General features: G+C 47.0%; 1 protein-coding gene across 2 annotated transcripts in view; it reads left to right on the forward strand.

Moving 5' to 3' along the window:
* The window catches only part of HPCAL1 (hippocalcin like 1), an 81,239-nt gene that overhangs the window by 14,628 nt on the left and 51,791 nt on the right, over positions 1 to 14,820 (forward strand). The window contains exon 1 of one of the 2 annotated variants that reach the window (XM_032683707.1): positions 1,426 to 1,611. The exons of the other annotated variant lie outside the window; for it this stretch is intronic. The gene's annotated coding sequence lies outside the window, so the exon portion shown is untranslated. Of the gene's footprint in view, positions 1 to 1,425; positions 1,612 to 14,820 lie in introns of those variants that run through there. 2 annotated transcript variants of the gene reach the window in all.

A 14,820-nucleotide genomic window follows, 5' to 3' on the forward strand; every position in this document is an offset into this window, starting at 1 on the left:
AGTTTCAATGTATTCAAGCCTTGGAGTACATGTATTCAAGGTTTGGGTGGTTTGGTTTTTTTCTTTTTTTTTTTAATGTAGTTTTGGTTTAGTTTTTTGTTTGTTGTTCTGGGTTTGTTTGTTTTATGTTTGTTTGGGGGGTTTTGTGTGGGTTTTTTTTCCCTGTCACATGAAAATCTGTTCGACTTAGTGCAGAGATAAGCTTTGAAAAACTGCTGCTTTGGTGGTGGTGGAGTTTTTCTGTTTGTTCACCCCTACCACCACACTCCCTTGCTTCCCAGGTTTTGTCGCTAAAATCTTTTAGTATCTTTTTCCTGGTGTGTCCTTGATTTCAGCTCTATTCAGTTCTTATCTCACGACAGCACTGAATGTGCTCACAGGAGTCTCCTATAAGGGGAGGCAGAGTGAAAGCTACCGATAAGGCACAGTGGCAACTACATTGAATTCTCCATATATTTTTGACTTGAAAATGTTCTGGGCAGGAGCTGGGGGATGGGGAGGAATACCCTAAGAGGAAGATTCACTTCTTTGTGCTGCAGGCCATATTTCTGAGCAATGCTTACAATTACCTCCCTCAGGAAGCAGAATAACATCAATCCCTAAATACCCTCCATTTTGTGGTGGGGTATGCGGAGAGGCTCTGCAAGTTCACGTCTTGCACAGAACGGTGAGCGAACGGTGAGAACCTGTCTCCAGCCAGTGGGACGGCACCCGTCCACAAACTCAGCCGACGGCACCTGTACCGCGACTTTCGGCGGAGGATGGGGGCACTGTGGGTGGCAGGGGTCTTGTCCCACCGCCCCGCTGAGAAGGAAGGGCGGGGTGGAGGTGCCGGGAGGCGGCTGCGCTCGCTTCCAGCGGCCGCTCCAAGCGATCTCCGCTGCCGCCGTCCCCCCTTCCACCCCGCGCACCCGGCACTGGGCACCTCCAGCCGCGCTGGGGCTGCGCGCAGAGCCCGGGGCGAACTGGTACCGCGGAAGGGTGTTCTGCCCCCGCGTTTCCTTCTTTGTTTTGGGGTAAAAATACAAAAAGGAAAAAAACCACCGCAAGATCAAAAACCAGAACTTTTCTGCCCCTTTGCCCATGCCCACCGTGTCGGGCGGGGCGGGCGCAGCCCCCCGCGGGCGCGCAGCCCCGCGGAGCCGCCTCTCCGCGCTGCCCCCGCCAGCCCTGCACTTCCTGCCCGCGGCGGCGGCGGCGGCGGCGGCCCGGGGGGGGCCGGGCAGGGCGATACCAAGTGTCCGGGCGCGGCGGGAGCGGCGGCGGCGGCGGCCCCTGCGCGGGGCTCGGCGCTGCGAACGCCGCGGGGCGGCCGCGGAGCGGCGGCGCGGAGCGCTCCGCCCCCCCGCCTCGCCCGCTGCCCCGCCGGGGAAGTTGCGCTCCGTCCCTCTCTTTCCCCGGTCCCTCGGCGACGGCTCCTTCCTCCCCCTCCCTCCCCTCCAATGCGCCTCCCGCTCATTTCCTCTTTTCCTCCCCGCTCGCCGCCGCTCCGCAGGCGCGCGGCTCGCCCGGGCGCCGCCGCGGAGTTGTAGCTCCCAGGAAGCCGCCGCGCCCTCGCGCAGCCGCCGCCGCCGCTCCCAGGCCGTCGCGGGACCCCACTCGCACAGCCGGGTAAGGAGCCGGGGCTGCCCCGGCGCCGCCCGCGGAGCCGCGCGGAAACTTCGGCAGGGCTGCGGGAGATCCGCGCACCCCCTCCTGCCGCGGAGACTGTCGGAGAGCGGAGCTGGAGGGAGGGGGGACCTTCCTCGCTTTTTGGGGGGTATTTTTGGGGAGCGAGGGTTGGAAATGTCCCGTCTGGATTGCGGGCGCGGGGAGCTTCGCGCATCTCTTGCAGCCCCGCGGGGTGCGGAGCGGGGCGGGTGCCCCCTTCGCCGCCAGGGGATGCGGAGCGGATCCGAATGCCGTCTTCGCGTCCGGGAGATGTGGAGCAGATCCCTTCGCTCTGCCGCCGCGGGGCTGTGGTGTCAGCGCTCGCCTCGCCCCGAGCAGAGGGGACTGCCGGCGTTCCCCCTGCCCTCAAAAAACCCCAAACATATGGGTGTATCTGTGTGTCTTCCTGTATATGTTGGTGCATGTATGGATATCTCTGCATATGTGTGTGCATGTACACATGCAGCCCGCGTGTGTGTTCGGGTGTGTGTGAACCTCCCTTATGGCGAGGGGCGTTTCGCAGCTCTGCTTTATGGTGGTTAATGGTTTACCCGGCGAAGTTCCCGCCGCATGAATGTTGCAGGGACCTTTGAGTCAACTCCTACAGACCCAGACTTCCTATTGCCACCTTCCTAAACTGCCTCTAAAAAATGCTGACGTTTGCCTCTGGTCAGTTGAATTTTTCGGCTGTCCTACGTCCCCGGGAGATATATGAGGCTGTGCTGGAGGCAGGATGGCTGCCGCCAAGGTCACCCCTGTCCCCTGAACCGGGGGCAAGGGGAGACACCCTGCTCCTGGGAGGTTGTGGCAGCAAAGGCATCTGCCAGCCGGGGTTTGCATCAGGCTGCTGGGGGACCTGCTGGAGCACAGGGCTCCAGCATGCAGTAGCTGCTGGAGTACAGGAAATTGCAAGAAATAGGGAATAAAGCAAGGCAAGTGTGTTTACACATAAGTTTCCATGCAAATAAGTTTCTGCTTAGTTTGGAAAAAGGTCATGTAATGCATCATCGGGAATGAAAGGTTTGCTGAGAAAAACAGTTCGGTGTTCAGTAGGTTTGTGTCTCCTGTTCACAGATGGGTGATTTATACCTTTGTGACAAAATCCTGAACTTTTTCACAGGAATACTTGTAGGCAGGCACTGGAGCTGAGTGTTGTCCTGTAATTCCATTCATAAGTGAAAGTCTACTTGGAAGATCAGATTTTCTCTGTGGGAGGAAGAAAGGAGGAAACAATTGCTCCCTCCCCAAAATATTCCACGTTTTTCCCAATGAGAACCATTTGTCATGGCTTCAGATTCAAAAGCTCTTCTTGCCTGAGATGAAATTTGAGCAAAGACTGGGGGGCTATTGCAGCAGCCGCTGATATCACTGGCATAATATGCTGTCCTGCATGGGGTCCACCAGCATCATCGAGTACTGGCTAGAGAGCAGAGCCAGGAGGAGCCTGTGCTGGGCACTGCCCGTTCCAGGGCCGAATATCTACCTCGCATCTGCTAATTCCTCAGCTCTTTTCATGTGCTTGGATTGGGAACCCTTTGATTCAGGCAACAGGATCTTGCAACTATGTGTGTTTGATTTCATCTAGTTTGGTGGGGCTCAGATAAGAACGCACGTTATCTCCTCACATTTCCCTTAGTTTAGGTGTGGAGATGCCGGACAGCCAGCAGGACAAGCATCACCTCATCCTGACATCTATTTTCTGCTTTTCTTTGTTTCTTGCCTTATATTTAGGGTTTCTCTGTGTAGAGTTGGAAGTATAGAAACTGGGAGGAAAAAAGTGTGTGCCGCTATAGAGTGGCTGTCTCAACGCTGGCAGCAGCTCTGCTGAGGAGTCAGCTCTGCTAGCAGAAAAAGTGCTTTTGTTGGCATAGCTTAGTACGTTCAGGGAATTGCAACGGTGAGAAGAGTTCTACCAGCTGCTGGAGTGGGGTTTGCTCTTGCTGCTGTCTGCTTGCACCGGCAGGAACTTGTGCAGACAAACCTTTTGAGTTCTCAGATGAGTCTGTCACTGTGTTGGTGCAGGCGGTGCTTTGCTCGCTGTGTGTTGCAGCTGGCAGTGTGGTGCCCCCATTCTACCACCCGAGCTCATGGGCATGGCAGTAACATGGGCCAGTTGTTGGGAGCTGGGCATAGATATTAATCTGTAGCCTAAGCAACATTAAAGTTGGATTATGACTCTACAAAAAAAAAAAAAAAAAAAGAAAAGGGAAAAAACCCCACATATTATCTGGGTTTAGAAATCGTTGCAATTAAAAATATTCATGCAACATGATTTTATTCTTTTTTATAAGCAAGACAACATTCTTTTGAGTGTTGATCACTTTGACATGGATGAGACAAGAATGCTGGTAGACTAAGGGGGCAATGTGAATTAAAATTCTTTATCACTGGGTTTTTCTCTTGCTTTTAGTGGTGTGAAACTGTGAGCAATAAGGTTGCACTGTATGCTTGTGCAAGATGCACTGATACTCATGGAAAGAGGATCTCACACTTTTCCAAAGAACTGCTGGTATTTCCTTCAAGCGTGACTTTTAGGTCAGATTCAGGAACAAATGCAATATGTTTTCCAGTTAATGGAAGAAAAACAGACCTTTTTTTTTTTTTTTGATGTGTTTTTCTTCATGTTCCTAGGATGTTTTCCATAATGTCTATATGTTGGATCAGTTTCTTTGCTCATTGACTGTATTAGAAAATTGTTTATGTCCAAATTCTGCATATTCATTGAGCTTAACTCAGACTGAAGTTAAATTTTTTTTTGGCAAGGAGTTTATCTTAGGTTGTGTTAGCTGTATTATTGTGTTGTGTGGGATCCTACCCATGGATAGTAGAAGAATTTACTCTTGCAAAATTTTTGGACTTTAGTATCAGAAAATGTTTTGAATCAATGCCTGAAATTTCCATTGTTCCAATAATCCTCTACCATCCTGAGAGTATAAAGAATGCAAACAATTATCTTCATTTCATCAGCCTTTTGCTGTATAAAAGCTTTCACAAGTCAGTTGTGTTTTGCTAATCTGCAAATTAACCCATTGATTTCTGCATTTCTTGACTTCCCCAGATAAATATCCTCTGTCTATTGTCATGCTCTGATAGCAAAGTAGATGTGAATCCATGAACAATGCAGACAAATACTCCATGAGGAGCTTCTTACTTAACCTCTCAGTCTTTCAGTGGATAGGAGAGAACCTTTAGCTGAACCTTCTGGAAATGTGACCTTTCTGGAAGTTCGGTGTTATGTTGCTTAATGACTAAGACCTGCAGGGTCGATTGCAGGACGAATTATGCATTCTCCTGCTCTGATTGTGCTGGAATTAGTAGGCAGGAGGTGGGGGGGTGGGGAGCAGATCAGTCTTGTAATGTAAGAAACACTGTGGTTCTTCTGGATTGCACTGCTTCAAATATGCCTTTATTTTTATTAAAAAATGCTGCTCATCATTTGCACAGTAGGTTTGTAGATACCCGTCAGTAACCAGTGTGAAAGACATGGCAATGGTGCTTTTGCTATTTCAGCGTTTCTTGTTCCGTAGGTGTGTATCTTTTTAAAATCAAAGAAAGCAGCAAGTAGTTTAAGGAATTCTCCTCAATGATCTGTTAGTCAAGATATTTGGAAACTCATGCCAGCAACATTCTGTTCAAAAGATGCCAGCTACAACCTGGCCAGCTTCTTTCTTCTCTTACATGCAGCATATTCCCCAGTGATTGAGCTGCCTGTCTCAAGTGGCACAATGTACTTGGAATCTGGCTGGGGAGAAAAAACAGCAAGAAAACTTAGACATAGCTGTAGTTACATACAGTTCATGCATCAGCCTTTGAGACTTTATGCCAATGTTTTTGGTGACTTCTTCAAATGTGTTTAACCTTATTTTCTTTTTCTGCCCTCTGTTTTCAAAGGAAAGCAGGCTGCCTAAAGGGGGAAGGATAAATGCTGGATAAATGCACGTTTGACAGCTGGGGAAAAAAAGAATGCTTGCTAGTATTTCAGTTACTGTTATCTTAATGTATTCAAGGAGGTGTTTGAGCTGATGATATCCCTTTAAATATCCGCTTGCGTTGGAAAACACTGGATTTGGGTGACGGGGACACTTGGAGACTTGAAAGGCAGAAGGCATGGCTTGCACCTACAGAGATGTTTGCTGAAAACCAGTCGTACTGAGATCCTGACAGGTTTGCCAAGAGCAACAGCTAAACTTGGGCAGCTGGTTTAGCGATTAAATTATGTTTTTGTTTTGGACAATGGGTTTATCGTAATGAATTAACCGGTGGACTAGTCAGAGTGGCAAAGGGGTTTGTTTTTGATTTCCCAACCATGCAGCACACCAGGATCAAGAACCTCTGGGCAATGGAAGTGCAAGAGCATTTCACACTGAGTACCGTGGGGAATGGGACCATGTATGCTTGTGTGTCCTTTAGTGTGCAAGCCCCAGTTTCTTGTAATCTCTTGAAAATACCAATGTGATAGATGGTATAGCTTGGGCACAGGGTAAGGAAATACATGGTGCTGGTGCTAGGAAATTGGCACGTGGCTCATTTTAGAATAGTCAGGGGCGGTGGTAGGAGGAGGGAGGAAAAGAAATGCCTTCAGGGGGCTGGGAGCCAGCGTGTGGGCGTGCTGCAAGTCTTCCTCACCAGCCTTCCATGCCGTGCTTTTCATTCACCTCTGCTCCGCACAGAATAGCCTGTCTCTGCAGAAGGAAGCTTTTCCTTGTTTGGAGGTAGCAGGAATTTTTTTCATGTTTCTTTTTTTCTTTCTAAAGGGCATTGTGCGCAGGATGCTCTATTCTTGGCAGCTTGCCCACCATGTAAAGGGAGAAAGCTCGTTGATTTTGGTCACGATGCAGATAGCCACCGTCAAAGCCAGTTAGCATTTGCAGGGCATCCTTTCCATTTTCTCTTTAATGAAGCTTTTTTTTTAGTAGGTAAATTTTGTTTCTCCAGACATATCACTTTCTCTTTCTTAAAACTTACCTAGAGAGAAACAGATTTTCCTTTGGAGAGCAGTTTGGGGCTTGTTGATGAGAGCGGCTTATGCGTGAGAGGGGAGTGGGAGTTACAAGGGAGGACATTGTGGATGCATAACCTTTTGCACCAACTTCAATTATGAAATGTGTGTTCAAAAAAAAAAAGCAAGTGTACTTTGCAGTACTTAGGAAAGGGCCTAAGAACAACATCTGTTCAGTAGAAGGCGCTTGAAAGCCCTGTATCCCCTTCGCCAGAGCTGAAGGGAAGGCAGCAGCTTGAAACTTAGGCTTGGGACCATGGGCCTGGCAGGAGCCGTCTGGCAGGTGGGTATTGCAGGCAGCTACCTTTTGTCATCCTCTGCAGAGTGATCAAAGCATCGTCCTGGAACAAGCCAGGGTTTCTGCTCTTCCTTCCGGTTTCCTATTCAAGTTTCTTCTTCAACCATCAGTACACCTGTGTCTTGAGTCACCTCTCTCATCTCCTCTCCCTGGTGTCCATCCTCCTAAAGCTCTTGTACCGAGAGAGCTGGAGTTGCTGTACAGAGGAGGGGGGAGAAAAAAACAGGCTCAGCATAAAAGGCCCTCTTTGGTTAGACACCATGATTTTTGCCACGCTGAGTTTTATTGCTCTCGAGCTCAAGCATGTCAGCTTTGCTTCAGAGAGATGCTGGGGGGCTTTCCAGAAAGTGGGTACTCCTGTGTAAAGGAGGCACTTTAATAAAATAAAACAGGGGTTGGAAATGCAGATATTTGACAGTCATGGAATCATATGTGTCTCTGAAAGCCAGAACCATTTAAGTGGGAATGAGCATATGCCTGTGTCCAGCCTCTCTTGTGGCTTTGTGCAATGAAGCCTGGATGGTTGCATCTGGTGAATGGTGGCAAACCAAGCCTGTCCCTGGTGTAAGCAGCCTGATTCCCCCAAAGCCTATGGCAAGTGTTTTCCTTTGGCTTAGGTTTGATGTGGAGCAAACTGACTGAAATCAGTTGTGGGAGACCTTTTCAATTCAGTTGGTTCCCTTCCGCATCAGCTGGTGGTGGTTCACTGCATCCTCAGTGATGGCTGAGGCCCCTTCTCTGTCGGGACAAGGATTTGGTCACATGTGCTTGCCCTCCCTGGGGAGCACAGTGTGAACCTGGGGGTGCTGCACTCCTCTGTGCCAGGCTCATCCGAGGAGCAGCAACTCTGCCAGGACCAGTTAGCATTTCCTCCAGGGTTGTCAGAAGATGTATCAAAAGATAAATTTTTTTAGTGGAAATTAGATTTCATTCCAGCTGAAGATAATTGAAGCTGTGGTAATGGTCTGAAAGCAAATGAGATTCAGCTCTGTAGACTGCAGCCACAACTTTCTGTACTGCTCGGGTCAGGCTACTTAAAATGGCATTCATTCCTAAATCTGACCCTAAAGCACTGTTACAAAGAGCTGTGTTTTTCTCAGGAGATAGACAAAGTGAGGGAAGATCACCATTTTTAATTCATCCTCTAGCCTCCTCTCCCATCTCCTTAAGAATTCCCTTAATCTGCAGGCTGACTTGCCTAGCCAGGCTTGTCCCCATGGGAAACCTCCTGTCTTTCATCACCCCTGCTAAGGGCTGTTGGCAGGCTGTTCACGAGGTGTGTGCTGCAGCTTTCCAGAAGTCCTGTCCCTTAAGTGAGGCAAGCTGTTCTGAACTGATAGCACCAGAAACAGCTGAATTTACTGAGTGCTCATTTTTATGGGTGTAATTCAGAAGGCAGAGTTCGGAAGTGAAGGTGCACTTGCTGGCTGTTTCCAGAGCTCTGACTTGTAACAGGACACGTTCAAGGATGATCTTCCTCGGAAGTTGGCTGAGCCATTGTCTTCTGAGCACCAGGGCCTTGACAGCCAGGTGTTGGCTAGTCCCATTTGTGTTGGGACATTTTGAATTAGTTGCATCTTGGTGCCAGCCTTTGTTTTCAGATGCTTGATGCCTGTTGCTGGTGCTGAGGTCTTGTCTGCATCAGTAGTGGGTTTGATGGCTTTTTACACTTTGTAGGGAGGCATGTTTCTAACAAAAATGCTCCACATTGCTTGCTCAGTTTCAGGAAAACATTGCAACAACATTTTGGGATAAAGTTTTGATATTCTTGAGCTATATGCGTGCAAAAGGCCGGGCTGACTACTGCATGGCTGCCCGGGGGCTTGTAGCAAGGATGCCTTTTGGTGGAGCAGTCCTTAGATGGAAAGATGAACTGTCTTTGCCTTTTAAGTATCATGAGGGGTATAATGTTGTGCCTTCTGGTTTCCATGTGAGCGCACTCATTGTCCATGCCCAGTGTTTGAATGCAGTATGACCTGAGGAAGGTGTGCAGGTGCTGGGGCAGAGCAGTGCTGCAGGCTAAGCTACTTGAGGCCAGCCACCACTGGCATCTCTGTCTGTGACTGTGTGACATCCCCATGCCAGGTTCTGCCTCTCTGGCTGCAGCCTGTGGCTGATGTGACGTGCGGTTTGCAGGATGCCAATTTGCCACTGGTTGTCTCCTCTCCTCCCTCAGCTCACCCTCTTGTCCACATCAAGCTGTGGAAATGCCAGGCTCTTGCTTCCCAATATCAGCCTCTTTTAAACCCATTTCTTAATTGTTGGTCAGAAGTGGGTGGAAGGAGAGGGAACAATGCCTAACTGGAGCAATAACAGTGACAAGGCGTAGACTTAGCGGTGGTCACCCATCAGTCTTCTCCAGGTGCTTGGCTTCACATGGGTTGTGGCTCCCACCAACTACGAAGAGTAGGTGCCTTCCAGCGTTGTCACCCAAGTGTCCCTGTGGCTCCTGAGGAGGGGGTTGCCCATCTGTGTTCCAGACAGCCCTGCTGCTGGCTGAACCCATCTGCACGTCCCCTGGTTGTGCTGGGACAGCCAGTGCCAAGGTAAGCTGCGGGCTGCAGGAGGGCTGCCTGTGAGGAAGCAGCAGCCTGTCCTGGTGGAGCAGGAAAGACCTATCAGCTTGGAAAAATCTCTGTCACCTGAGCTTTATATTTTACAGCCTTGGAAGCTATGATTGATGTGTGCAGGAAGTTTTGCACTTAACATTGCTTTTCCTGCTCTCTGGAGGTTAAGAAGACACCGGTGCATCTGTTTTTTGCTTTGCTTTCAAGGTGATTTTCCCCTTATAATTATAAAGATGACAATGTGTAGATTTTTTTAAATGAATAAGTGATCTGCCTAGGAGCACTAGTTTGTGATAAACTTAGTTTAAATGCATCTGCATATTCGGTAGCTGGAGTGTGGTTTTATGTAGCATAAAAACCTCAATATACAGAGAGGGTTAAGGTTATAGGAGGCACCTTGGCTGTGCCATAACAGCATTTATCACTGTAATTTGGTTTTTGAATTAATTCAGGCTTCATTCAGTCCTTGGAAAGCTTTTGAACTATTTCAAATATTGCTCTGTTATGTCCCTCCACCTGGTAGATTAGCTAATACAAACAACAGTCTCCTTTAATAAAAGGCAGTTGACACTAGGTCCGACGTAGCTGCTTAGCAAATTTTATTTTAGCAGATACCTCCCTTCCTGTGACCTTCCTCGTTCACTCCATCCCTCCCAAATCTTTATTGTGTAACTTGAATGTAATGTTTAGTTTAGAGCATCCTGTGAAGCAGGGAAATGCAACTGAAAAGGAGGCTAAAAAGGGGAAGAGAGAAACTTCCTGGACAATGAATGTGTAATGCCACAATTTAGTTAATTGTATTGGAAAAAAGTTTTAAGAGGAAATAGAGTAAGTAACTGGCACTGTTCTATCCCCAACTGTGTAACTGTAGGCTGATTGCTTGTGTGGAAGTCAGACCAGGCAGTATGTGGCATTTGTCAGTAGTCTTTTTTGGAAAAAAATCCAGCATCTAAACAAGGCTGCAATTCAGTAAGGGAAGTCAGGAGGGAATGGAAGCCAAAACTGACATATAATGCAGAAATGCAATCTGGAACTTTGGATTGAAGTGAGCAAAACTCTTCCAAAGCCAGGGGAATTGTTTCTACCTCCACCATGCATCTGTGGTGGTGTAGCCCATGATGTATTTCATGAGAGGCCTTGTTGGCATGCAGGTTTCTCCTTTGCATTGCTTCTTTTGGTTTCTGTTGATTTCCCTCTTGTTTCCCTGAATCTGGCAGGGATGACTGCTTGTTACAATAGCATCAGTCAGAGATAAGATTCTTGTTCTGAAGACTTCAGGCTGTTCTTTTGTCAATGGTTTAACCACTAAATTGCATCCGTGTTCAGTAAATGAACCTTTGGGAATACTCAGAATGGTGTTTTTGAAGGTGTAGAACAACAGTTACTGTAGACCTAACCTACTAAAGTAGATCTTACCTTTTTGGATTGTACTCCAAGTGTTTCTGTGCTGTAAGGAGAGCTCCAACATGGCAGATGTGCAGTGAACATGTACAGGGCAGCATGGAGCATTTTCTAAAATCCCACAGGAAAAATCAAGGTGATAGATGTGTTCATTTGGTAGGATTTCTGTGAGCCCAACTCTGACGTCCCACAGCTAAGGTGGGATGTTCCTGCTTGAGCAGGACCATAAGTCACAGCCTTATAGACAGAAACACTGGTTCTGTTACTCACTTGGAGAGTTTACTTTTAAGCACCCAGGTGAATATCTTGTGCTCTCAGGACTTGTTGACTTACGTGATAGACCTGAGTGCCAAGGGAAACTGAAAGAAAACAGGGCAGGGATTATATCACCATCCCTGCAACACCCAGCAGCCCCACTCTTCTCGGGTTTTGGCTGGTTTTTTTGTAAATTTTGGTTTTTTGTTTTGTTTTTAATGGTACAATACGGAGTAATTGTTTTAAACTGAAGGAGGGTTAATTTAGATTAGATATAAGGAAGAAGTTTTTTACAGTGAGAGTGGTGAAACACTGGCAGAGGTTGCCCAGAGATGGTAGATGCCCTATCCCTGGAAACATTCGAGGTCAGATTGGACCGGGCTCTGAGCAACCTGATCTACTTGAAGATATCCCTGCTCATTGCAGAGGTCTTGGACTGTATCACCTTTAAAAGTCCCTTCCAACCCAAACTATATCCATATGATATATATGACAAACTACATGATTCTATATCCACCATTCTTTTTTCCTTCTTCTCTGCTGAGAGCTGGACCTGGCTTTGCATTTAGCACCTCAGTATTACAGGTTAAATTCACCAAGCAGTGTCAGGGTGGATTTGTGAGCAGATGTAAGTACCAGTGTTACTGCAACAGGCTTTAGGTTGCAAAAATTTATGTTGGAATGTTGTCTAAATAAACTGCAGAAGGGAAACCCTGAAGGCAGAGAGCTGGCAGGAGTTGGATGGCTTCTGAAAATGCAGGCTGCTTTACAGCATGTGAAATTAAAGTAGCCTGGGAGCCTGTTCAGTCAATAGGTGCAGGAGATGCTCCTAATAAGCATACAGAGCCTCTGAGCAATGTTTTGAACTCCTCCCTGTTGCCATTTCCTGCTACTGTCAGTGCTCGGTGTTTCCTTCATGCTCTGGCATTATTACTATTATTATAATTACTGGGGGTGTTGCAAGCATATTGCTTAGGCAAAATGATAATGGAAGAGGTGCCACTAGAGGTATTGGAGGCAAAGAAAGGAGGGGCAGCAGTTTATGCTGAGGGTACAACAAAAATCTCTCTCAGTGGTACCAGCCTCTCAGTGGACGCACAGTCTGAGATGTATTTGCACTGCAGCCACAGCAGGACATTTAGAAGAAGACTTGAATTAGCATTTACATTAGCCAGTGTCTAATTCTCTAGTTATAGCACCATGGAGCTCAGTATGGGGTGGAAAACCTGCCCAGTGGCCTCTAGGCTCTCTTGAGTCCCACTGAGTAGGGTGATTCCTGGTGAGGTTGGCAGTGTGCTTGAGTAGTGATTGTCCTTTGATTGCCAGGGTGAACTGACTGATGCCCTTTCTGGAAAGTAGGGGCCTAGAGCCCTCTAGGACTTTCCTTGCATTGTGGGTTGAATTCTATGTCCAGGTGGGCTCAGAGCATGGTGGCTTATGGGCCTGGTGGGAAAGATAAGAAGGGGTTGAGATGTGAGTGGGAAGAGATTGTGCATTGGAGGAAGGGGTTGGGTGGACACACTCCAGAGCAGTTGGACAGCCAGTATGAGTGCTGGCATGGCTGTACATGCTGTCTGGATGCATCCACAGTATATGTAGAAGTGAACAGCCAAAATTCAGGTACTGTGGTTGGTGATGAGTGGGCTGGCTAGGGGTGACTGGAGTAAAGTTAGAGTAGAATAGAATAGTTCAGTTGGAAGGGTCCTACAATGAACATTGAGCCCAACTGCAAACCAAGTGACAGGACAATTAGTTTTGTGGCTGTCCGTGGACTGTTGCTATCCACATGTGAAGAGGACTGCAAAATGTCCAACAAGCCTTCATCAGTTTGCATTTGCAAGAAAAAGAGAAACCCCCCCTCCCCCATTTTTATAAAATAGCAGTCTAGTTGAAAAAGAAATTGCGAATAAGGGAGCGCAGAGACTTCATATAGTGCTGGGAATATCTCCCCTGCTGCATATGCATTTGCAGGCAAGTAACACCATCCACACATGTGGCCAGGTTAATAACAGTATTGATTTGTCTTAATGCAGTTATTAAAGATGAACCTCGGAGGTGTGGGAGGGCCCTGTGGGTAATTAGCATCGAGATTGATCAAGGATAGTATCAACCAAAGGGGGGCAAATGGAGGCAGGGTGAAATAGTGACCATTAAAGGGAGAAAAGTGCCCAAAACACTTGAGGCTTCTTCATCAAGTAGAAAGAAATCTACTTAAAATATAATGTCTATGACTCAAAGAAAATGAATGGGGTTAAAAACACCTTGAAAAACAAAAGAAAAATAAAGGCGTCTGCAATGGTTTTGGTGCAAGCCAAGGCAGGTCTGAGGACTGTACAGGACATGGCAGAGCTGCAGTGCATTCAGGGAAGGTAGAGGTGGGTAATGTCTGACCATTGAGAGGGAGTTTTACCCCTACCAGATAGGGCAAAGCATGGTCTGAAAGAAAAATCTGTCACTTTTGTTTCTCTGGTCTGTCAATGAGGCCTTTTTTATAAGGAGGATATTTACAAATTATTATTTGGAGCAGTCTCCTCCTTAAGCTTTTTGCTAGCTGCTCTGAAAATAGTAGATTGATGCACCTCTTCCTGCCCAGCCTCCAAAAGTTTCTGACATCTCTTCCTTTAATTCTGCTTTGTAATTGAATTTCTCTCATAAGTTGCTTCTGCTAATTCAATTATACTGACCTTTTAATTGGCAGTGAATTTGAATACTGCACGGACTGTAAACATAGAAATTAACCTATGCTGTCCAGTTACCCTCTACTCCTTCAGGTTGGAACAAAGGTTTTGTATGATTATGAGAATTTATGTAGCCATTTTTCTTGCTGAAAGTCTTTTGAGATGCCAAAATCTAGCATCTGGACCGTGAAATTACATTTATTGTGAGCATATGAATATGGTCAAAAAATCTTACACTATTCTGTAAGGTTTATTGGATGGGGAAGGCACAATGATTTTGTAGCAGCAACACAGAAGAGAAATTAAAAGAGTTTGTGGGTTGTGTTTCCTATTTTGCCAGTGACCAAGTTCAGTCCTTACCTTGCCTTTCCATTGGGTTTTATTTGGTTTGCAACTTGGAGAGATAATATCCCTCCCTGTATGAGATGAGGATCCTAAGATTTCTTCATAAAAAGATATTGAATCTAAAATGATTTGCTTAAATGGTTGTGTTGCTGCCAGGTTGCCACATCTGTGAGTACCTATCCAGGCATCTCAAGAGTAATAGAAAATTTCATGGAGTCTTGGAACTTCCTTTCTGTAAGCAGAAGACTGATGTAGTTGAAATCTGCACTGATGAGGGAAGATACCAAGATAAAATAACACAGTCATTTAGAGGGCACACACTTTAAGGGTTTTCTCTTTTTCTTTATTTTTAATTCCAGGTTCTCTGGGCCTTAGGGAAGGGTTTCTTTAAAACAACCCTTCAGATGCTGGGAAGCTGCATATGGGAAGGTTGGTCTTCAGTAAAAGCTGTTCAACGAGCATCACCAGTGATCAGGGGAGAGGGCACCTTCAAGGGGTGACTGGGGACTCCACATCAGGGCAGGATACCCTGACCTCACTTCTGTGACACTTGTCTTGTTCTTGTGATTTGTAGAGGGAGCTGCATTTCAGCTGGCTGCTTGACTTCTTTTCAATTTCTTCGTAGTG

Source organism: Chiroxiphia lanceolata, chromosome 3 (genome assembly GCF_009829145.1).
Source record: "Chiroxiphia lanceolata isolate bChiLan1 chromosome 3, bChiLan1.pri, whole genome shotgun sequence".
Classification (NCBI taxonomy): domain Eukaryota; kingdom Metazoa; phylum Chordata; class Aves; order Passeriformes; family Pipridae; genus Chiroxiphia; species Chiroxiphia lanceolata.